At 45.4% G+C, this 25,765-nt stretch overlaps 1 pseudogene; it reads left to right on the top strand.

The window, feature by feature from the left end:
- The first annotated feature begins 5,111 nt into the window (after positions 1-5,111).
- LOC140185286 (zinc-binding protein A33-like) lies at positions 5,112-23,212 on the top strand (annotated as a pseudogene).
- The last annotated feature ends 2,553 nt before the right edge of the window (positions 23,213-25,765 follow it).

Here is a 25,765-nt window from a genome sequence, read left to right on the forward strand (position 1 = left end):
GAACACCCTGAAGGTTAACTTGCAGGTTGAGTTGGTTCGGTGTTGAGAAAGGCAAATGCAAGGGGTCTAGAATACAAGAGCAGGGATGTGATGCTGAGGATTTATAAAGCACTGGTGAGGCCTCACCTTGAGTATTGAGGCCTCCCAAGTCCATGTTTTGGCCCCCTCATCTGAGAAGGGATATGCTAGCATTGGAAAGGGTTCAGAGGAGGTTCACAAGGATGATTTCAGGAATGAAAGGTTTATCATACGAGGAATGTTTGATGGCTCTGCGTCTGTACTTGCTGGAATTCAGAAGGATGAGGGGGGTGGATCTCATTCAAACCTTCTGAATGTTGAAAGGCCGAGACAGAGTAGATATAGAAAGGATGTTTCCCATGCTGGGAGAGTCCAGGACAAGAGGGCACAACCTCAGAATAGAGAGGCGCCCTTTCAAAACAGAGATGCAGAGAAATTTCTTCAGCCAAAGGGTGGTGAATTTGTGGAATTTGTTGCCACATGAAGCTGTGGTGCCAGGTCGTTGGGTGTATTTAATGCAGAGATTTACAGCTTCTTGTTTGGACATGACAGCAAAGGTTACGGGGAGAAGGCCGGGATCTGGGGGTTGAGAAGGAGATTTTAAAATAAAGGATCAGCCATGATTGAATGCTGGAGCAGACTCGATGGGCCAGATGGCCTAATCCTGCTCTTATGTCTTATAGTTCTTATAGTCTTATGGACTATTTTCTAAATGGAGAGAAAATTCAAAAACTGAGATGCAAAGGGATCTGGGAGTCCCTGTGCAGGACTCCCTGAATGTTAATTTGCAGGGGTCTGTGGTGAGGAAGGCATATGTGATGTCACCATTCATTTGAAGAGGACAAGACTATAAGTGCAAAGATGTAATGCTGAGTCTTTATAAAGCACTGGTGAGGCTCACTTGGAGTACTGAGAGCAGTTTTGTGTCCCTTATCTTGGAAAGGGTGAGCTGAAACTGGAAAGGGTTCAAATGTGGTTCATGAAAATGATTCCAGGATTAAATGGCTTGTTATATGAAAATCGTTCGATGGCTCTGGGCCTGAATTCACTGGAATTCAGAAGACTGAAGGGTACCCTAAATGAAACCTATTGAATACTGAAGGACCGTGATGGAGTGAATGTGGAGAAGGTGTTTCCTCCGGTGGGTTGTCTAAGACCAGAGGACACAGCCTCAAAATAGAGGGGTGTCCTTTCGGAACGGAGATGAGGAGGAATTTCTGTAGCAGAGACAACTGAGTCTATGGAAATCCTTGCCCCAGGCAGCTTGGGAGGCCAAGTCATTATGCATATTGAAGACAGAGATTGATTGATTTTTGAATGGTCAGGGCATAACGGGATACGGGGTGGAGGGTGCGGCAGAAGATACTGTAGCTGCAGACAGGAAAATTGGATCAGCCATGATGAAATGGTTAAACAGACATTATAGGGAAAATGGTCTCATGGTCTAATACAAGAATAAAAAGCGCCTCTGAAGTTATGTGGGGCCCTGTTGAGGGCCAACATGGAACACTGTGCACAGGTCTGGTCTCCTTCCCAGAGACGGTCTATGGGATAAATGGAATGAAGAATTTTCCAAGATTGATTTCAGGGTTGTGGTTGTGACCTCAGGGAGATTACACTGACTGGGCCTGTCTCAAAACTAGAGAAATAAGAGGTAGTCTGACTGAGACAGACACAGTTTCACAGGGTTTTGACAGGGTGCGGAGTAATTTCCTCACCCAGATTGTGGGAATATTTGGAATTTTCTTCACAAGGTTTTTAAATTCAAAAGGCCAAATTTAGGAGCTCTGCGATGCTGGGGACGTTGCAGGAAAGTGGCGCTGAGGTCAAAGATCGGCTGTATTCTGAGGAAAGGGTAGGACAGGCGCAACGGGCCGAATGGCCACGCCTGCTCCTGTTTCTTATTTTCTAAAGCACGAGTTTACCTTTGTGCCTTGTTCTCCCTTGGATTTCAGCCATTCGGATTGCACAGGGGAGCGGTGAGAGCTCCGGAGATCCATCGGCAGCCGCTGAGGGGCAGCTCCTGTCTCCCAGCAGCAGGGGACGAGTCCAGACAATAGGCCCCGTTCCTCGGCGGGGAAAGGCCGGGCGCCCTCCGTGTAGCTGAAACATCTCACGGAATCTCCGCCAGTCACTTCAGCTCTGCCTTCGAAAGGATTCAGGACCCGCCGGTGTTGCAGCCGAAACCCGAGGCGCAGCTCCCAGTCTCCGGCCTCACTCGGTCCCGGTTCCGGACTCCGGCCTGCTTCCAGCGCTCAGCGTCCCGCCCATTGACACCCCTCAGCCAATGAGAGCATCTTTCTCCTAGAAGCGATCGCTGATTGGCTGAGATTTTGTCTGAGGACGGGCTGCTGCCGGGAGACGGAGATGTCAGTCACAGTTTGTTCTCAGAATCAAAGCAAGTTCTCCGAGGCTCAAAGTTCAAAGTAAATTTTATCATCAGAGTTTAGATAAATCACCACATACAATCCTGAGAAGCATTTTCCTGCGGACTTACTTAGAAAAAGTAGAGAATAGTAACCATAACAGAAGCAGACAGTGAAAGATCAACCAGAGTGCTGAATGTAACAAACGGTACAAATGCAAATATGGAGAAATAGCGATAAATAACAAGAGATGAAATAACCGCAGCGGCTGCCGATGGATCTCTGGAACTGTCACCGCTCCCCTGTGCAATCCGACAGGCTGAAAGCCAAGGGAGAACAAGGCGCAAAGGTAAATACGTGCTTCAGAGAATGAGAAACAGGAGCAGGCGTGGCGATTCGGTCCTTTGCGCTGTTCTGCCCCTCGCTCAGAACATGGCTGATCTTTGACCTCAGCGCCACTGTCCTTCAACGTTCCGAACATCGCTGAGCCCCTAAATACGCCATTTGAATTTAGAAACCCTGTGGAGAAAGTTCCAAATATTCACCGCGCTCTGGAAGGGGAAATTTCTCCTCATCTCAGTCATTCCGAGGTGACCACGGATTTTGAGCCTGTGATCCCTGATTCCACTGCCTAGCCAGGAGAAACGTTATTCCTGCCCCTGCCCTGTAAATACCCTGTGAGACTGTGTCTGTCGCAGTCAGGAAGCTACTCCATGTGAACCTTGTGATAATGAAGTTGGTTACAGTTCTTTCAGACCAGCAGCTTTGAGCACAAGGACATCAGGCAGTGGTCAGTACGGAATGTCCTGCAGTTACTGCGGGAGAAGGACTGGATGGACACAGTGGAATGGTTCCCTGAGCAGACAGTCCAGACCATCTGGCAGAATGTCTCATCACCAGATCTCACCAACAGGCACCAAGACCTTAGCTGTCCGGCGGCGAGAGGGGCCTCCCAGTCTGATCCTTGCTGCATGCCCGGAGATCACTCCCACAGCGCGCTGCCCCGAGATTACTGCAGTGGAGACGAGACGGTCACTCGGCTCTTTGCGGACTGTGGGCTGGTGAAGATGTGTGGAGAAAGATGCAAGGGCCTGTGCCACAGCAGCTGCGTTACAGAAGGATCACTGATCTTCGGGCTGTTCCCTGGACGCACAGGAAAACGGACAGCAAGTGCTGCTGGAAGATCATCAACTCGGTGAAAGACGCCAGGAAATTGTTGGTCTGTCATCATATCGAGATGTCCGGAGAGCAGGGGTTTCCACCCTGGGGTCCAAGGTTAATGGAATTGGTCTTTGGCATAAAAGAGTTGGGGAATCCCTGTCGTGGAGGAATGCTGCCGACTGGCACATTCCAGGCTGCAGGGACACCATTGAAACTATAGAGATCCTCTAGTACTGGACCGGGAGGGGCCGGGTCGGCTGAGGAAGCCTCCCAGTTAGTGTAGGAGTGAAACATCCCCGGGGGGGGGGGCACATGCGCGACAACAGTCCTATCGGTTTTACCGAATGTAAAACACTAAACACGGCATAGACGACAAATGTAAATTCTTTGGGGAAAGGCACTGCACGTTTTATCATGCTGAATATTTTATATAAAGCTTACTTTGATACAAAGAAGTATCAGCATCTGATCTGTGTCCAGAGTGAGGGAGACTGGGCTTCTGTTGGAGACGGGACTGACATGGGTTCAGTCACGAAGTTTTTCACACGAAGGGCTGTTGAAATCAGGACCTCGCCGAAAACAAATATCATTTTCCACCCTGTGACGTAGAATGTCCAGTGCTGTGCTTTTTCCTGCAGCCACAGGTCGGTCATCACCACTGCATAGCACAATATTCTCTCCACATCCCCACTCACCTGACATGAACTAATTTAATAGTTATCGTCACTGTTCACAAATCCACCGTTTTACGCTCCACTCTGACTCTCTTTAGACCTGGAGAAAGCTTTAGAAAAAACGAGCTGCTGGAGGAACTCAACGGGTCACGCAGCATCTGTGGAGGGAAATGGACAATCGATATTTCGGGTTGAGAAAGTCCAGGTGAAGGATCTCGACCCGGAAAGTTGATTGCACATTTCTCTCCATAGATCCTGCCTGACCCGCTCAGTTCCTCCAGCATCATGTTTCTCACCAGAGATTCCAGCATCTGCAGTCTCTCATGTCTTTAGAACTCCCCCCGAGCCCTGCCTCAGACTGAACCAGGCTCTTCTCTCCGGCTTAATTTCTGTTCAGCTTTTTCAGCCCATCACGCCCACTAGGGCACAGGCCGCCAGCAGCAGCCCTTTTAATTTAGAAAACTTGAGGAGAATACTCCAAATATTCACTGCACTGTGGGTGGGGAAATTTCTCCTCATCCTCAATCCGAGGATGATCACACGACTTCAATCGTCTTCCATGTGAAGGTCCTCCGGATCGCAGCGATGGGGCCTTTGGAGATTCAGTTGACATTTTTGTCGCACGAGGTTTTTACGAGATGGGGTTGCTGTCCGTATAGCCAACCCTTCTCCGCTCGTAGCCGGGCTTAGACAGTCCATGGCCGCGTTTTCTTATCTGTTGCCTGTTTAATGTGTTTTTGATCCCACACTAAACATAGAAATGGCCAGAATTTCCACTGAACACATCCAGCAAAACCATGTTCACCCCCCGCGTCTGCAGCGCGTGTAGTGGACAATCGCGGTGCTGCAGGGGATCGGCAGCTCCCCGAAAGCGGAAGCGTTCTGAATCAGGAAGTGCCGGGAGTTAACATGGCTTCGAAAGCACCGGCCGAGAGTTTAACCGAGGAGGTAATTTGTCCTGTATGTCTGGATTTCTTCACTGATCCGGTTATCCTGGAGTGTGGACACAACTTCTGTCGCTCTTGTATAACACGGTGTTGGGAAAGGGAGGAGAGAAACTCCTGTCCGGAATGTAGAGAGGAGATTGCTGATCGCACCCTCAGGGCCAATCGGGCCTTAGCAAATCTGGCTGAAAAAGTTCGAAATCTAAACCTGAATCCGAAAGGGAAGGAAAGTAAACTTTACTGCGAGGAACATGAGGAAGAACTGAAGCTGTTTTGTGAAACGGACAAGTCGCTGATCTGTGTGATCTGTGCAGTGGCGGAGGAACACAGAGAGCACCGCTTCAAACCGATTAAAGAAGCTGTTAAAATCTATATGGTAAAAACTAACGTTAATGTAATACTTAACACATTTCCTTCCTCCTATATGCCATCACACGAGCCTCCATAACCAACACATCATTCTCTGCAACTTCCGCCGTCTCCAACGAGATTCCTGCATCTATCCATCCCACAGCCCATCCCACACCCCACAACTCTCCGCTCTCTGTAGGAATCGCTCCCCGGACCGTATCGCCCTTATCCACTCGCTCCTCCCCACTGATCTCCCTCCTGGCTCTGACACCTGGAAGCGGGACAAGTGCTACACCTGACTCCTAACCTCCTCACTCGTCACCATTCAGGGCCCCAAACAGCCCCAGATCCTCCCGTTTCTTCCATGGCCGATTTTCATCTCGTATCAGAATCCTTCTTCAGCTCTTTGCTTCTTCCACCTGTCCCCTCTCAGCTTCTCACTTCATCACCCTCCCCCACGTTCCCCCTCACGTTGTCTCACCCGTCACCTGTCAGCTGGTTCTCATCCCCAACCGTTTTATTCTGGCTTCTGCCCCATTCTTTCCCAGTCCTAATGAAGGGTCTCATCCCGAAACGTCGAGTGTTTATTTCCCCTGCATAGATGCTGCCTGACTCACTGAGTTCCTCCAGCATTTTGTGTGTGATGATCGGGTTTGATCACCTGTTTCTTATGATCCATCTTTGTTTCGATTTCCTTCTCTCTCTGACTTCCAGGATCAGCTTAATTCTTCATTAGACTCTCTCACAAAAATGAAATCAGACTTCCAGGAAAAGGAGCAGCAACAGAACGAGAAGATTTCCGGAGTTCGGGTGAGGCTTTCTGAGTGGAATTTCTGATATTACTGTATAGTTTTGCTCCCTTTAATGCAGAATAGCCGAGTATCGCAGCTCCAGTGACCTGGGTTCGATCCTGACCTCTGGTGCTGTCTGTGTGGAGTTTGCATGTTCTCCCTGTGACTACGACAGTTTCAGACACATTCCACGGACATGCTGCATGAATAGTTAAATACAATTAACCCTGTGAAGGTGGGGGAGGGTGTATGTGAATCAGGTGGGAGTTAATGGGTCAATGGGGAGAATAGGTTTCAGGAAAACGTAAGTGAATGGGGTTGATGGGAATGTTTCAGAGCTAGCATGACATTAATGGACCGAATGGTCTCCTTAATGTCATAAAGAAACACACATAACCATACAGTAAATTCATCTTCACCTTTCATTCGACAGGAACAGTCACACAGCCTTCAGTCCCACGTCACATCCCAGTTTGCTGAACTGCGCCAGATTATCACTGAGAAAGAGCAGAGTTTACTCAGGGATCTCAAGGAAGAAGAGAAGAGGATTCTCAATCCAATGGAGAAAAATCTTCGTGAGATTCAAGAGCATATAAGGTTAATTCAGGAGGAAATCACTGGGTTAAAGGAACAGATGGATCAAAAAGACAGTGTGATATTTCTGAAGGTGAGGGATTTTATTTCAGTTTGTTTCTGTCAAAGGGCACTAAATGAACAGTGGTATATTTGAAATAAACACAGCACAGCGGCCAATTCTAACAAACCAATTGCCGCTGCTGGTGACGTCACACAGATTGTTATGATTGTATGACGAGCCCTCCAGTCACTCCAATAACGACGTTCCAAAATGTCGAAAATATGTATTCAGTCCTTCATCTGCAAGATACAATCATGAAGCGATGAAACATCAGCGTAATTAATCATAAATTAATCAGCCACGGAGCGGTCAACAAACGATACGATATTGGTCCGTCCTCAGCTCAAAACTGCCCAGAACAAAGCACAAATACGTAACTTATGCCCTTCACTATTACCAGGCCCCCACACACGTGACTAGTTACCGTAACAATTACGTAACACAGAAAACAATACAGACAGGGCTATCAAAGACAGAAGACAGATGTGTCGCTCCTACACACAGCATTAATAAATGGCAGTAAACTGTTTTTCACTGGACAATTGATGCATCTATTCAGGGTTGTTGTTGTCCCAAAACTGGACTTCCACGACTTCTGTACATCCAGCACAGAATGCAAACTTCTCTGAAATAATTTATTCTGATCATAACACAGAGCTGCTGATTGTGTCCTTACTTATCACGTTAAATATCCTCTAAATCTCCAATTAGCACCCAGTTCCAGTCACAGGCTGTGAGTGTGTTTGGTGCGGTGGGTGTGAGGGTCTCTCTGTCAATCCGTGAAAACATAGAATGTGACCCACACATCAGACTTATCCTCTATATCTGGTTTTCATCAGGTTAGGGAAACTTTCAATGTTTCTTTAATTTTTCACATAAGTTTCACATTAGAGACGTAGAAATATAAACATTGAAACCTACAGCACAATACAGGCCCTTCAGTCCAACATGTCCTTACTTTAGGAATTACCTAGTTTTACCCATAGCCCTCTATCTTTCTGAGCTCCATGTGCCTATCCAGGAGTCTCTTAAAAGACCCCATCGTACTGGCATCCACTACCATTGTCGGCAGCCCATTCCACACATTCAGCACTCTCTGCGTAAAAATATTACCCCTGACATCTCCTCTGTACATACTTCCAAGCACCTTAAAACTGTGTCCTCTCGTGCTAGCCATTTCAGCCCTGGGAAAAAGCCTCTGACTCTGATCAATGCCTCTCATCATCTGATACACCTCTATCAGGTCACCTCTCATCCTCCGTCGCTCCAAGGAGAAATGACCAAGTTCACTCAACCTATTCTCATAAGGCATGCTCCCCAATCCAGGCAACATCTTTGTAAATCTCCTCTGCACCCCTTCTATGGTTTCCACATCCTTCCAGTCGTGAGGCGACCAGAACTGAGCACAGCACTCCAAGTGGGGTCTGAACAGGCTCTTACATAGCTGTGAGATTACCTCTCGGCTCCTAAACTCAGTCCCGTGGTTGATGAAGGTCAATGCACCGAACCCCTTCTTAACCACAGAGTCAACTGTGTAGCAGATTTGAGTGTCCTTTGGACTCGGACCCCAAAATCCCTCTGATCCTCCACACTGCCAAGAGTTTTACCATTAATACCAAAGTCTGCCATCATATTTCACCATTATCTGGTTTGAACTCCAAACTGCCACTTCTCAGCCCAGATTTGCATCCTATCACTGTCACGCTGTAAACTCTGACAGACCTCCACACTATCCACAACACCCCCAAGTTGTGTCATCAGCAAATTTACTAACCCATCCCTCCATTTCCTCATCCAGGTCACTTATAAAAATCACAAGAGAAGGGGTCCCAGAACAGATTTCTGAGGCACACCACTGGTCACCGACCTCCATGCAGAATATGACCTGTCTACAACCACTCTTTGCCTTCTGTGGGCAAGCCAATTCTGGTTGCACAAATCAATGTCCCATTGGATCCCTTGCTGAAATCCATTTACACTACATCTGCTGTTCTATCTTCATCAATATGTTTTGTCACATCCTCAAAAAATTCAATCAGGGTCGTAAGGCACGAACTGCCTTTGACAAATCCTGCCTCTCAGGATCTTCTCCATCAAATTAACAACCACTGAAGTTGACTCACTGGTCTATAATTTTCTGGGCTATCTCTACTCCCTTTCTTGAATAAGGGAACAGCATCTGTAACCCTCCCATCCTCCAGAACATCTGCCGTCCCCATTGATGATGCAAAGATCATCGCCAGAGGCTCAGCAATCTTCTCCCTCGCCCGCCCACAGTGGCCGGGGGTACATCTCATCCGGTCTCCATCATAAACAGGCCATTCGGTCTGTCATCCTCTAACAATTTCCCTGCTTCAGAATTCTCTTCCCACACCCAGCAACAGTGCCCTGAACTCCATGGTCCCTCACGTGTTTATCCAGTTTTTTTTTTTAGATTATGAAGACACGCAGTCCTTTCATTTTCATTTAGTAATGCATGCATTAAGAAATGATACAATACAGTTTTCCCATTACATTCAATCTCTGCTGTTCCACTTCAACCACTCCTGTGGTAGCGAGTTCCTCTTCACTAAATTTCTTATGATATTTATTAAAATCCATCTGAACATCTTCCACAATTCTTCCCATAAATAGAGGTACATCCCTCACCCCTGCACACAATTAAATCCATCATTGATCTTAAATTCCTACATCTTATCACACTAATGTCTATCCAGATGAAAATACACAGCCTGTCCTGTCTTCCTTGTAAGTTTCATCCTCTCAGTAATGGTCTGACATTCAGGAACTTTCCCTGTAATTTAAGCAGTGGTTCTGTATTGGTTGTGTTTGTGAATTACTGTGGGAGTGGGAATTTTCAACACCTTGTCATGACTTGGATGAAATTCATGATGTGGACAGTAAGTCCAAGTCTAATCAGATTTATGTTTGATTTATTTCAGGAGGAGGCTCGTCGGAACAGGAGGTAGGACATACTCTTTATTGAAAATCGGTATAGTTCAAACTGGCAGTTTATAACAAGTAATTTAATATTTACAGGATTAATGATGATGTCCAGGAATTGTCAGTGACAGATGAGGCCCAACCGTTTGAAAAATTCGATTACCCCTATTTGTTGAACACAGTGCTGAGTGAAACACTTGATGCCGTTAATCGAGGTAAAACTTACAAAGATTCATTTCTCCTTGTTTAATTAAGTTCCAATTTGAAGTGAGAATCGTCTGTAATTTGGTTGTAGGGGGTAGGGTTGGGAACGAGTGAAGCGACAGGACTGATGGTAAAAATGCAAAGATATCATGCAGTCAGACTGTCAGATAGGGCGGACAGGTACAAGGACAAAATTGCAGCCAGCAGGGTGAGTATCAGTGCATTAGGGATGCAGAATTGAAAGGGTCGCAGATACACTATACAAAGTGTTATATCTCAATGCATGGAGTGTGAGAAATAAGGTGAATGATCTTGTTGCACTATTACAGATTGTCAGGTATGATGTTGTAGCCATCACTGAATCGTGGCTGAAGGATGGTTGTAGTTGGGAGATGAATGTCCAAGGTTACACATTGTATCGGTGGTATAGGAAGGTAGGCAGAGGGGGTGACATGGCTCTCCTGGTAAATCAATAGAAAGATGTGACATAGGATTGGAAGATGTTGATTCCTTGTGGGTTGAGTTAAGGAAATTCAGAAGTGAAAATGACACTGATGACAGTCACATACAGGATCCCAACAGTAGCTGGATGTGGACCACAGATTACAACTGGAAATAGAGAAGGCCAATGAAACAGACAATGTTATGATAGTCATGGGAGATTTCAACAAGCAGGTCAATTGGGAAAATTAGGTTGGTAATGGATCTCAAGAGAGTGAATTTGTTGAATGCCATGTGATAACTTTTTAGAGCAGTTTGTCATTGAGCCAATTTGGGGAACAGCTCTACTGGATTGCGTGTTATGTATTGAACCGGAGGTGATATCTTAGAGAAAAAAAAAACCCGAGGAGGCCGTGCTCACAACATGACTGAGTTCAGATAAGGAAAAAGTGAAGTCTGACGTTGTAGTATTCCAGAGGAGTAAAAGAAATTACAGTGGTCTGAAAGAGGAGCCGGCCAAAGTAAATTGGGGGGAGATGTTGTCCGGAATGACAGCAGAGCAGAAATGATGTCAGATTCTGGGAAAATGAGGAAGGTGAAGGATAGATATATTCCAAAAATAAATAAATACTCAAATGGCAAAATAGTACAATCGTGGCTGATAATGCTGATGTAAATGCAAAAGAGTGGGCATACAACAAAGTGAAAATTAATAGGAAGACAGAGAATTGACATGGGTGGTTGGGAAGTTGTTGGAGTCGATTGTCAAGGATGAGGTTACAGAGTACCTGGAGGCATATGACAAGATAGGCAGAACTCAGCATGGATTCCTTCAAGGAAAATCCTGCCTGACAAACCTATTACAATTTTTTAGGAAATTACCAGTAGGCTAGACAAGGGAGATGCAGTGGATGTTGTATATTTGGATTTTCAGAAGGCCTTTGACAAGGTGCCACACATGAGGCTACTTAACAAGATAAGAGCCCATGGAATTACGGGAAAGTTACATACGTGGATAGAGCGTTGGCTGATTGGCAGGAAACAGAGAGTGGGAATAAAGGGATCCTATTCTGGTTGGCTGCCGGTTACGTGGTGTTCCGCAGGGATCAGTGTTGGGGGTGCAATGATTTGGATTATGGAATGGATGGCTTTGTGGCTAAGTTTGCTGACAATACGAAGATAGGTGGAGGGGCCGGTAGTGCTGAGGAAATAGAGAGTCTGCAGAGAGACTTGGATAGATTGGAAGAATGGGCAGAGAAGTGGCAAATAAAGTATAATGTTGAAAGGTGTATGGTTATGCACTTTGACAGAGAAAAAATAAACGGGCAGACTATTATATAAATGGGGAAAGAATTCAAAGTTCTGAGATGCAACGGGAATTGGGAGTCCTCGTACAGGATACCCTTAAGGTTAACCTCCAGGTTGAGTCAGTAGTGAAGAAGGCGAATGCAATGTTGGCATTCATTTCTAGAGGAATAGAGTATAGGAGCAGGCATGTGATGTTGAGGCTCTATAAGGCGCTGGTGAGACCTCACTTAGAGTACTGTGGGCAGTTTTGGTCTCCTTATTTAAGAAAGGATGTGCTGACGTTGGAGAGGGTACAGAGAAGATTCACTAGAATGATTCCAGGAATGAGAAGGTTAACATATGAGGAACGTTTTTCCGCTCTTGGACTGTATTCCTTGGAGTTTAGAAGAATGAGGGGAGACCTCATAGAAACATTTTGAATGTTGAAAGGCATGGACAGAGTGGATGTGGAAAAGTTGTTTCCCATGATGGGGGAGTCTAGTACGAGAGGGCATGAATTAAGGATTGAAGGGTGCCCATTCAGAACAGAAATGCGAAGAATTTTTTTTGAGTCAGAGGGTGGTTAATCTGTGGAATTTGTTGCCAAGGGCAGCAGTGGAGGCCTAGTCATTGGGTGTATTTAAGGCAGAGATTGATAGGTATCTGAGTAGCCAGGGCATCAAAAGTTATGGTGAGAAGATGGGGGAGTGGGACTAAATGGGAGAATGGATCAGCTCATGATAAAATGGCGGAACGACTCGATGGGCCAAATGGCCAACTTCTGCTCCTTTGTCTTCTGGTCTTATAATTGGGAGGCTTTTAAATACCTACAGAGAGGAACTGAAAAGATGATTGGGAGGGGAAAAATGAAATATGATATTGAATTGAATTGAATTGGCTTTATTACTTACATCCTTTCTATAAACAAGCAGTAAAAATCTTCCGTCTAAATGTGCAGTTTATAGTAATTTATGATAAATAATATGTATAACATTCTAGTCAATATAACATAGAAATACAGTTGTCTCAGCACGAGTTAAGCAGTCTGATGGCCTGGTGGAAGAAGCTGTCCCCGGACCCTGTTGGTTCTGGCTTTTATGCTGTGGTACCAGTTCCTGTATGGTAGCGACTGGTACAGTTTGTTGTTGGGGTGACTTGGGTCTCCAATGATCCTTCAGGCCCCTTTTACACACCTGTCTTTATAAAACAAGTAAGCAAACAATATCAAGCAGCACACATCAAAGTTCCTGGCGAACGCAGCAGGTCAAACAAACAAACAATATCAAATTGATTTTCAAGTATTGCGAGGAAATAAAATAGAGATGAGAGTGGATATAGGACCACTAGAAAATGAGGCTGGATATATAATAACAGGGGAAAAAGAGATGGCAGATGAACCAAATGAGTATTTTCATCAGTCTTCACTGTGGAAGACACTGGCACTGTGTCAGGTGTTGAACAGTGTGAGGGAAGAGAAGTGAGTGCAGTTACTGTTACAAGGGAGAAGGTGCTCAAAAAGGTACATAAGTCACTCAGACCAGATGAACTGCACCCTAGTGTTCTGAAAGAGGTAGCGGTAGACATTGTGGAGGCATTTGAAATGATCTTTCAAAAATCATTGGACTCTGGTATGGTGCTGGAGGACCGGAAATTACAAATGTCACCCAACTCTTAGTCATGAAGAAGGCAGCAGAAATGAAGTTATACACCAGTTAGCCTCACCTCTGTGGTTGGGAAGACATTCGTGTCAATTGTTAAGTATGAGGTTATGGAATACTTGATGATACTGGACAAGATAGGACAAGTTGGCATATACTAAGATTGGTGGAGGGGCCGGTACTGTTGAGAAAACAGGTAGGCTTCAAAGGACTTGGATGAGGAGACTCGGCAAGAAAGTGGCAAATGATACACAATGCTGGGAAATTCATGGTCATGCATTGTGGTAGGAGACATAATACGCAGATTATTTAAAATGGGGACACAATTCAAAAATCTGAGATGCAGATGGATGTGGGGGTCCTTCTGCAGAGCACCCTGAAGGTTAACTTGCAGGTAGAGTCAGTTGTGAGGAAGGTAAATGCAATGTTAGCATTCAGTTCCAGGAGTTTAGTATACAGGAGCAGGGATGTGATGCTGAGGGTTTATAAGGCAATGGTGAGGCATTACCTTGAGTATTGTGAACAGTTTTGGGCTCCTCATCTAAGAAAAGATGTGCTGGCATCGTAGAGGGTTCAGAGGAGGTTCACAAGGATGATTCCGGGAATGAAAGGGTTATCAGACTTGAAACGTTTGATAGCTCTGTGACTGTACTCGCTGAAATTTAGATAGATGATGGGGGAATCTCATTGAAACATTTTGAATGTTGAAAGGCCAAGACAGAGTAGATGTGGGAAGGATGTTTCCCATAGTGGGGGAGTCTGGGACAAGAGGGCACAGCCTCAAGATACAGGGGCGTCTTATTTAAAAACAGAGATGCAGAGAAATTTCTTCAGCCAGAGGTGGTGAATTTGCAGAACTTGTTACCACAGGCAGCTGTGGAGGCCAGGTCGTTGGGCATATTTAAGGCCGAGCTTGACAGATTCTAGATTGCACACAGTATCAGAGGTTGTGGCGAGAAGGCTGGCAAGTGGGGCTGAGGAGGAGAAGAAAAGGATCAGCCATGATTGAATGGTGGAGCAGTCACAGTGGGCCAAATGGCCAAATTCTGCTCCTATATCTTATGAGCTTATGGTTATCAGACCACAACATTGAAGCATTGTGAGAATGAGCCCAGACAACCCAGCCAGCATTGACATCATTCAGGATTTCATCTCAGGAGAAGCACACACAGCATAACCAGACTGGCAAAACAGCCCGACACACACATACACAGGAAGGATTGGCAGATTGTAGTCAGAGACGCAGCAATGTACGTTGATATTTCCTTCAGTAACCTGGAAACTATTCTCTTCAGACACGGTAATTTATTTATTTAAACAACTCATACATGTCACACATTGTCAGCACACACCAGACATGTGATGACACACTGTGACATACAAATACTTCAATGTGTACACTCTCCTTCAATGTGTACACTCTCCTTCAATGTGTACACACAAACACAATGATCTTTACCACAATCAACACACACACACACACACACACACATAATATCTGAGTGTGACACATGGTCAAAGAAATAGGCCCACGTTCCGACTTAGGAATGAAATCTGCCGTCCTTACCCAGTCTGTTCTGTGCACTGAGCTGCCCCCTGATGCGACGTCACATCAACAGTTCACAGACAGACTCCGGGGTGAGATTCCTCAGGATGATCTGGGAGGGTTTGAACCCACGAACCACTTCATGCATCTGCAAGACTGAGATGTCTTCTTGAGCATGTCCCCCTTGTGTGTGTTTGCCCCATATCCCTCTAACCACTTCCTATCTATGTACCTGTGTAAGTTCATCTTAAAATATTTTAATTTTACCTGTTTCTACAGCATCTGGCAGCAGATTCCACCTGCCCACCTCCCTCTCTGTGAGAATGTTACCCCATAGATCCCTCATGAAAACTTCCCCCCTCACTTTCAATCTGAGCCCTCTGGTTCTGTACTCCCATTTCTCAGAAAAAGACTCACTTTATCTCAACTCGTTGTGAATGTATTTACCTCGATAAGGGATCAACAATCAACATCCTACACTACAGCTAAATAGCCCAAGCTTAAACACTCTCTACTTTTAATCCAAACCCCCCCAGTCCTGGTAACATCCTCCTGAACCTTCCTGTCCAGTGTAATGACATCCTACACGGGTTGACTCTATGGTTAAGAAGGCGTACGGTGCATTGACCTTCATCAATCGTGGGATTGAGTTTAAGAGCCGAGAGGTAATGTTGCACGTATATAAGACCCTGGTCAGCCCACTTGGAGTACTGTGCTCAATTCTGGTCACCTCACTACAACTACAGGAAGGACGTGGAAACCATGGAAAGGGTGCAGAGGAGATTTACAAGGATGTTGCCTGTTTTTTTTGGGGGGGGGTATGCCTTATGAGAATAGGTTGAGTGAACTCGGCCTTTTCTCCGTGGAACGACGGAGGATGAGAGGTGACCTGATAGAGGTGTACAAAATGATGAGAGGCATTGATCGTGTGGACAGTCAGAGGCTTTTTCCCAGGGCTGAAATGGCTAGCATGAGAGGGCATAGTTTGAAGGTGCTTGGAAGGAGATACAGAGATGTCGGAGGTATGTTTTTTATGCAGAGAATGGTGAGTGCGCGGAACGGGCTGCTGGTGGTGGTGCTGCAGGTGGAAACGACAGGGTCTTTTAAGAAACTCATGAATGGCTACATGGAGCTTATAAAAATAGAGGGCCATGGGTAAGGCCTAGGTAGTTCTAAGGTAGGGACATGTTCAACACAGCTTTGTGGGCCGAAGGGCCTATATTGTGTCTATGTTTTCTGTGTTTCTATGTTTCACTATATTCGGGGACGTGGAAATGCAGACAATACCCGAACTGTGGTCTATCATTGATATCATAGATCTTGCTTAAGCTCATGTGGACAGTGTCGAATAGGCTGATGAATACAGGACTGAAGGTGTTATATTTGAATGCTCCAGCATACGGAATAAGGTAGATGATGTTGTAGCACAGGTAGAGATTGGCAGGTATAACGTTGTTGACGTCACTGAGTTGCGGCTGAAAGGAGATGCTGGTTGAAGCCCAACATCCAAGGATACACCTTGTGTTCAAAGGACAGGCAGGTAGGCAGAGGGGCTGGGGAGGCTCTGTTGTAAAAAATGAAATGAAATCCTTAGAGAGAGGTGACATAGGATGGGAAGATGTTGAGTCATTGTGGGTAGAGTTAAGAAACTACAAGGGTAAAAACACCCTGATGGTAATTATATACAGGCCTCTAAATAGTAGCCAGGATCGAAATGGGATACAAATTACACTAGGAAATGGAAAAAAAATGCAGTGTGACAGTCGGAATGGGGGATTTCAACAAGGAGGTAGATTGGGAAGATCATGTTGGTGCTGCATCCCAAGAGAGGGAATTTGTAGAAAGTCCCCAAGATGGCTTTTTTGAACTGCTTGTGGTTGAGCCCAATGGGAGAAAGGCAATTCTAGAGTGGGATTTGTATAGTGAACCAGATATGATTTGGGAGACTAAGGGAAAAGAAACTTTAGGAAGCAGTGATCATAAAATGATAGAATTCACCCTGGTGTTTGAGAGGGAGATAAAGTCAGATGTATCGGTATTAGAGTGGAGTAAAGTTAGTTACAGAGGCATGAGGGAGGAGCTGACCAAAGTAGAGTGGGAGGGGACACCAGCAGGGATGATTGCAGAACAACAAAGACTGGAATTTCTGGGGGCAATTTGGATAGATAAATCCCAAATACGGAGGAGTGTTATCCACGGAGAATGAGGCAACCTTGTTTAACAAGGGAAGTCAAAGACAGCATAAAAGTGAAAGAGAGGGCATACAATAGAGCAAAAATTAGCAGGATGTTGAAGTATTGAGGAGATTTTGATAATCAACAGAAAGCAATTACAAAGCCCGAAGGAGAGAAAATGAGATATGAGGGAAAGCTTGCCTACAATACTCAAGAGGACACAAAACTCTAAAGAGTAAAAGAGAGGCAAGAGTGGATATTGGACCCCAAGAAAGTGACACTGGAGAGGAGACATGTGACAAAATACATTGTCGAAGTACTTATTTAATATTTTGTGTCAATCCTCACTGTGGAAGATACCAGCTGTATGTCAGAAATGTGAGACTGTCTGGGGACAGAATTGAGTGTTGTTGATGTTACTGAGGAGAAAGTGCGTGGGAAGATTGATGGTCTGAGGGTACCTGGACCAGATGGACTACACCCCAGTGTTCGGAAAGAGTTAGCTGAAGAGAATATGGGGGCATTTATAATGATCTTTCAGGGATCACTAGATAATTGGACATTCAAGACGACTGGAAATTGCAAAGGTCACTTCACTCTTTAAGAAGGCAGAGCAGCTGAGGAAAGAAAATTACAGGTGTGTTAGTCTGGATGTGGTGTGCTTGGAAAGATGCTGGAGTCCAGTATTAATGGAACTGCTTTTGGGTACATGGAGGCACATGATAAAATAGGGCAAAGACAGCGTGTCTTCCCTGAAGGGGAAATCTTGCCCGACAAATCTGCTGGAATTCTTCGAGGAACACAAAGCCGACATAGACAAAGAATGATTTGGATGACAGAATTGTTGCCTTTGTGGCCAAGTTTGCAGATGATATGAAGTTAGGTGAAGGGGAAGGTAGTGGTGCAGAAGCTCAGAGTCTGGGGAAGGACAGAGACAGATTCGAAAATGGACAAAGATGTGATAGATGGATTATCGAGTAGCGAAGTCATGCATGCAATTTGGCAGGCGGAATAAAGGCATAGACGATTTTGTAAACAGTGAGAAAATTCAAAAAATCAGAGGTGCAGAAGGGACTTGGGTGTCCTGGTGCAGGATTCCCTGATGGTTAATTGCAGTTTGAGTCAGTGTTAAGCTCAGCAAGCTCAACATTAGCATTCATTTCGAGAGGATTCGAATAGGATGTCATTCTGAGTGTTTATAAGGCATTGGTCAGACCACACTCAGAGTATTGTGAGCAGTTTTGGGTCCCTTATATCGGAAAAGATGTGCTGGCATTGGAAAGGGTCCAGGAGGTTCACAAGAATGATTTTGGGAATGAAAGAGTTGACATATGAGGAGTGTTTGATGGTTTTGGGCTGGACTCATGGGAGTTTAGAAGAATGGCTGATTTATTATCCCTCTCAACTCTACTCTCCCGCCTCCTCCCCATTAACATTTGTCACCCTGACTAATCAAGAAGTTTACATATCAACTTCTGCTTTAAAAATCAAACATGAGAAAATCTGCAGATGCTGGTAATCCAAGCAACACAGGTCCTGATGAAGGGTCTTGGCCTGATCTCACTGACACCTACCCGGAGAGAGTGGATATTGGAAGGATGTTTCCTATAGTGGCTGGGTCGAGAACACAAGGCACAGCCTCCGACTAGAGGGTGTCCATTTAGAACAGAGATGAGGAGGAATTCCTTTATCCACAGGATAGTGAATCTGCCGCAGGGAATATATTTCATTGACTATATTTAAGGTGAAGCCACACACACAAAATGCTGGAGGAACTCAGCAGGCAAGGAAGCATCTATGGAAAAGAGTGAACTGTTGATGGTTCAGGCTGAAATCCTGCAACAGGACCTGTGTTGTTTAAGGGTCCCTGCAAATTCTCCCCCATCCAAATGAGGGGCAGCGGTCGATGGGGTTGTGGGAAAGGGGACAAAGAGGTCCTCATCTCCATCTTTGTCCCCGCCAGCTTCTCGTTACGTCTACACGCACAGTTCACCGGCAGGCTCTCCACCCCTCCCCCACCTGGTTCTGGTTCAATCTGACATTTATCTCTCCACTGCTGGTTCCCATTATCACCTCCTTTACTGTCTCGAACCTTCACACTCCCACACTCCCCCACTTCACACTCACAAATGAATGTTAACATTGAATGAAGGATCTGTACCTGTGCTGTACTGTTCTATGTTCCATTTTCCCTGTTCCCTGTTTAGAAGAAATAGAGGAGATCTCAGGGAAACAAAAAATTCTACTGGGGTCAACAGGCAGGATACAGGGAGGATGTTTCCCCTGTCTGAGGAGTCAAGGGTCAGGGGTCACTGTCTGTTTGAAATTCTCAGCACCCGAAGGGAGAGCGGGGTTTGGGGGTTCTTATCCATTCAGTTCACAGAACCATCGCCGTACAGCATAGAAATGTGCCCTTCGACCCATCACATCTGTGCTGACCTATTTACCCATCTACATTCATCGCATTGGCCAGCATTAGGTCAGTCTCCTTCTGTGCCTTGCCTATTGAGGTATCTGTCCAAGTGTCTCTTAAACACAGGGGACTGGAGGCCTGTGACCTGCAGAGGTCAGTGCTGAGGCCGGGGTTGTTTGTCATTCCTATTAATGATTTGGATGATAATGTCGGTGACATAGTTAGTAGGTTTGTTAATGGCACTAAAATTCATGGTACAATGGACAGGGAAGAGGGTTATCTCTGTTTACACCGGGCCCTTGATCAACTGTAGAGATGGGTACAGGGAGAATGTTTTAAAACACATCTTGGCAGGGCCGTGGATAAGAAAAGGTGAAAAGAATAATGGGCAAATGGGACTAGCTCACTAGAGCAAGTTGGTCAGCACAAACGAGTTGGGCCGATGGGCCTCCGTGACCTCCAGTTTAAATCTATTCACTCACCCCTTTCCCATCTTAATCCACCCATTTCCCGCACTCGTTTGCTGTCTATTTCTATCCTTGAGGGAAGCTGTCGACCTGAACCGTAGACTGTCCATCTCTCTCCACACACGCTGCCTGACCCGCTCGGTTCCTCCAGCATTTTGCGTCTGTCTGATCGGGAAATCTCTGCTCTCCGTCCAGTGGAAACCCTTGGGGAGATATTAGTTGTCCACCCGGTTTCGTTCGGTCAAACAACGGGAAAGGTTCGTGTCGGCCACCCGACTGCGCCTGAGGCCTAGCGGCCTTTCCCCGATCCCCGGGGTCGCGCTGCCTGAGTCTCCCCCCGATCTCCGGGGCCGCGATGCCCGAGTCTCCCCCCGATCCCCGGGGTCGCGCTGCCCGAGTCTCCCCCCGATCCCCGGGGCCGCGCTGCCCGAGTCTCCCCCCCGATCCCCGGGGCCGCGCTGCCCGAGTCTCCTCCCGATCCCCGGGGCCGCGCTGCCCGAGTCTCCTCCCGATCCCCGGGGCCGCGCTGCCCGAGTCTCCCCCCGATCCCCAGGGCCGCGCTGCCCGAGTCTCCCCACGATCCCCGGGGCCGCGCTGCCCGAGTCTCCTCCCGATCCCCGGGACCGCGCTGCCCGAGTCTCCCCCCGATCCCCGGGGACTCTCTAATTCTCTGCTTCTCCCCCCAGTCTCTGTCACCCTGGATGTGGAAACGGCGCATCCGTGTCTCCAGGTGTCTGAGGATCGGAAGAGTGTGAGACTGACCCGGACCCGGAGGAATCTCCCTGACACCGGGAAGAGATTCACATTCTGGCCTTGTGTGCTGGGGTCGGAGGGATTCACATCGGGGAGACATTACTGGGAGGTGGAGGTGACGGGGAATCGGATCTGGCGTCTGGGAGTCGCCGCAGAGTCTGTGGAGAGGAAGGGACGGGTCAGTCTGAGTCCGGAGACCGGATTCTGGGTCATCGGGCGGGTGTATGACGTGTTACATCGGAATTATGACGTGATCATTGGTCTCCCCTCCCCCGCGTCCCGTCTCGCTGCCGGTCCCATCCCCGGGAGGGTGGGAGTTTATCTCAGTTACCAGTCCGGGACAGTTTCATTTTACAACGCAGAGACCAAGTCCCATCTCCACACCTTCACTGGGAATAAATTCACGGGGAAACTTTATCCTTTCTTCGCGACCTGGGATGAAAACCAGTGGCTGAGAATCTGCTCCGGTTCCGCTCCGGGTCTGTAAACGGATCGGGTCCCGGGACCGGCGTCAGGAGTAAAGTCCCTGTAAATATAAATGTGCGGAGAGTGAAATAAACACGAGATGAGAATTGTCGATCCGTCAATTTTAACTCGTTCACCGCGTCCAACAACGGAACAGAAACACCGCAGATTCAGCAGCAGCCGCGGGCGGCGGGTCCTCAGCTCCCCCGGGTCCTAAAGTCCACCCGCATTGGACAGGTTAAATAGGACAAGTGGGGCGGTGCTGACAGGAAAAGACAGTGAAAACTGATGCAAAGTGTTTATTAAGTTCATCTGCCATTTCTTTATCCCCATCACTACCTCACCAGCATCATTTTCCAATTGTCCAATATCAACTCTCATCTCCCTTTCACTCTTCATGTAACTGAAAACTAAACTTTTAGTATCCTGATTTATATTATTGGCTAGTTTGCCCTCATATTTCATCTTTAACATTCTTATGGCTTTTTTCGTTGCCTTTTGTTGGATTTTATGGGCATTTCAATAATCCAACATCCTGCTCACCTTTTCTACCTTATACAGAACATAGCATAGTACACCACAGTACAGGCCCTTCAGCCCACAATGTTGTGCTGACCCTCAAACCCTGCATCCCATATAAACCGCCACCTTAAATACCTCCATATACCTGTCTAGTCGTCTCTTAAACTCCACGAGTGTATCTGCTACCACCACTGACTCAGGCAGTGCATTCCACGCACCAACCACTCTCCGAGTAAAAAATCTTCCTCTAATATCCCCCTTGAACTTCCCATCCCTTACCTTAAAGCCATGTCCTCTTGTATTGAGCAGTGGTGCCCTGGGGAAGAGGCACTGGCTATCCACTCTATCAATTCCCCTTATTACCTTGTACACCTCTATCATGTCTCCTCTCATCCTCCTTCTCTCCAAAGAGTAAAGCCCTAGTTCCCTTAATCTCTGATCATAATGCATACTTTCTAAACCAGGCAGCATCCTGGTAAATCTCCTCTATACCCTTTCCAATGCTTCCACATCCGTCCTATAGTGAGGCGACCAGAACTGGACACAGTACTCCAAGTGTGGCCTAACCAGAGTTTTATAGAGCTGCATCATTACATCGTGACTTTTAAACTCTATCCCTCGTCTTATGAAAGCTAACACCCCATAAGCTTTCCTAACTACCCTATCCACCTGTGAGGCAACTTTCAGTGACCTGTGGACATGAACACCCAAATCCCTCTGCGCCTCCACACTACCCAGTATCCTGCCATTATATGCCATTTCCTTTGGTAATACATAGTCCTGAACTTCCCTTGTCAGCCACCAATTACTAACCCTGCCATTTGAGAGATTCTTCTGTCGGACATGTCTCTCCTGCGCCTTGTAAACTATTCCCAGATACGTCCGCCACCTCTGTTCAGCCATCATCCCCACAGTATCCTTCTCCAATTCACCTGGGCAAATTCCTCTCTCATGCCTCCGTAATTCCCTTCATTACATTGCCAGACCGATACATGTGACTTAGGCTTCTCCCTCTCAAATTGCAGAACGAATTCAATTATATTATAATCACTGCCTCCGAACGGTTCCTTTACTTTCAGCTCCCAAATAAGATCAGGGTTATTACACAACACCCAATCCAAAATGGCCTTTGTCACAAGTAGGCCCAAACACAATCTGCTTTAAAAATCCATCTCGTAGGCATTCAACAAATGCCCTATCGTGATCGAACAACAACCTGATTTTCCCAATCCTTTGCATATTGATGTCCCCGATATAATTGTGACATTACCGTTATTATAGGCCTTTGCCGGTTCAATACTGTGAATTAATTTAAAGTCAGTCCCTGAACTTAATAAAGTTTTTATCTGAAAACCACCAACCCCACCAAAAGATTGTACTGAAGACTGCATTTGATTTTTTTCAGCCATATCTGCTTCACACTGAAATAGTATGTGTTTACCAGTTTCATAATGATAAAATGTACACGACACAGAATGATGTTTTCCAATTAGATACAAGGCATAATTAAGCACAGACTGGGCAATTCTAAGTCATGTCAATATAATTTCTTCCGTTCTTGTTTTTAGCCCTTCTTCTATAAACCCAGCTGGTTTATGTATTCTGTAAAGGTGCCTGTCCTTTATCCTACAAGTCTTGCCATAAGTCCCTAACTCTTAACACTACCAACCCCTAAGCTAAGATTTGCTAAGTGGAAAGTCGATATCCACAGTTGAACTTTTAACAGGTTGTGTTGCTAAACAGTCAACCCCATCATTTCCCTCACCAGTGCGATGTGCAGGGCCCATAAGGTGCAGACATATAAACCAAATTTGTACATGAAATACTGCTTGACGAGGTCCCAACAGTCAATCTGACCTACTGCTAGAATGACCTGTTTTAAGGCTCATCAAACCCTTTTCTTGCTTTTTAAATCTTTTTTATTAATTATTATTGAAAATCAACAACAGAGAAAAATACATCAAAATAATCAAGATAACATATCCATTTGTAGAGTAAAAGTTAAATTATCAACCAGGCTAAACAGAAAAGCAATAATAATCAAAAAACAAAGTATTAAATCTTTTTTTATGGAAAAAAAGGAAAGAAGGAATAAAAAGGAACCCCTACTAACTAAAACAGAGAAAACCCCTAATAACTAAAAAAAAGGGAAAAAAAAACCATTTGGAGCACAACCCCGGAGCTTTGCGCCATACAAGCTTCCATTAAAAAAAAAGTCATCAAACTGCCAACCAAATTCATATAACCAAGCATCAGAAAAGGACCATCTTAATTAACTCAAGTCAAATGATAATAACGGGCAAAAGAGCCACACCTTTTCTCAAAGTCAAATTTAGGATCAATAGTTCCACTGCTAATTTTTTCCAAAATAACACATAAAATCACCTGAAAGAACCATTGTATCAAAGTGGGAGCAGAGGCATCATTCCATTTTAATAAAATAGCCCTTCTAGCCAGTAACGTGACAAATGCAATTACATACTGGTCAGATGTAGAAATACCGTGAATATGTTGACGAATTATACCAAGCAAAACTGTCAATTTATTAGGTTGTAAATTGATTCTTAAAGCTTTAGAGATTATAGAAAAAATGGATTTCCAAAATTGTTTCAATACAGAACACGACCAAAACATATGTGTCAATGTAGCTATCTCAGTTTTGCATCTATCACACTGATTATTTACATTAGGAAAAATTTTAGACAATCTCTCCTTCGTCAAATAATAACGATGTACAGTTTTAAATTGAATTAGATAATGACTGGCACAAAATTCACAACCAATCCTCTGATATCAAGGTCATATTAAGCTCTCTTTCGCAATCTTGCTTGATGTTAAGGAAAGGAGAATTGTCCTGTTGTAATAGTAAATTATAAATTTTCCCAATAAAGCCTTTCACTGAAGGGTTCATTTTTAAAATAAGGTCAGAATCTTGTATATATGGAAAATTACTTAAATATACTTGTAAAAAATGTCTGACCTGAAGATATTGCAAAAACCATCAAACCCGAAAAGGATTCTGAACAAATTACAAGTTTGTAAGGACCAATTTCCTCCATCCACTGTAATGATGACAAAGAATTCTGCTTCATATACCCATAAATGGCTGGTAAGTGATTTCTTTATCATTACCTGCAATTCAGACACACAGAAAAAAGAAAACAGCCACATTAACATTCCCAGTTAAATTATGTTTCAATCCATCTGTAAAAATGGTTACTGTATGATAGTAACTGTCATTAATAAACTCATGAACCAACAGACTCTCAGGCAGAACAGAATCCACTTGTGTAACCTAAAATTAACTACAGTCATTGAAAAAAAAAACACAAAATGGGGTTAAGGAGAAAGCTACAGTGGGACATATTGTATCATCCAATAGTCATAGTCATAGTCATACTTTATTGATCCGGAGGGAAATTGGTTTTCGTTACAGTTGCACCATACATAATAAATATTAATAAAACCATAAATAGTTAAATAGTAATATGTAAATTATGCCAGTAAATTATGAAGTAAGTCCAGGACCAGCCTATTGGCTCAGGGTGTCTGACCCTCCGGGGAGGAGTTGTAAAGTTTGATGGCCACAGGCAGAAATGACTTCCTATGACGCTCTGTGTTGCATCGCGGTGGAATGAGTCTCTGTCTGAATGTACTCCTGAGCCCACCCAGTACGTAATGTAGTGGATGGGAGACATTGTGCAGGATGGCATGCAACTTGGACAGCATCCTCTCTTCAGACACCACCGTCAGAGAGTCCAGTTCCATCCCCACAACATCACTGGCCTTACGAATGAGTTTGTTGATTCTGTTGGTGTCTGCTACCCTCAGCCTGCTGCCCCAGCACACAACAGCAAACATGATCGCACTGGCCACCACAGACTCGTAGAACATCCTCAGCATCGTCCGGCAGATGTTAAAGGACCTCAGCCTCCTCAGGAAATAGAGAC

This window comes from Mobula birostris, chromosome 20 (genome assembly GCF_030028105.1).
Source record: "Mobula birostris isolate sMobBir1 chromosome 20, sMobBir1.hap1, whole genome shotgun sequence".
Classification (NCBI taxonomy): domain Eukaryota; kingdom Metazoa; phylum Chordata; class Chondrichthyes; order Myliobatiformes; family Myliobatidae; genus Mobula; species Mobula birostris.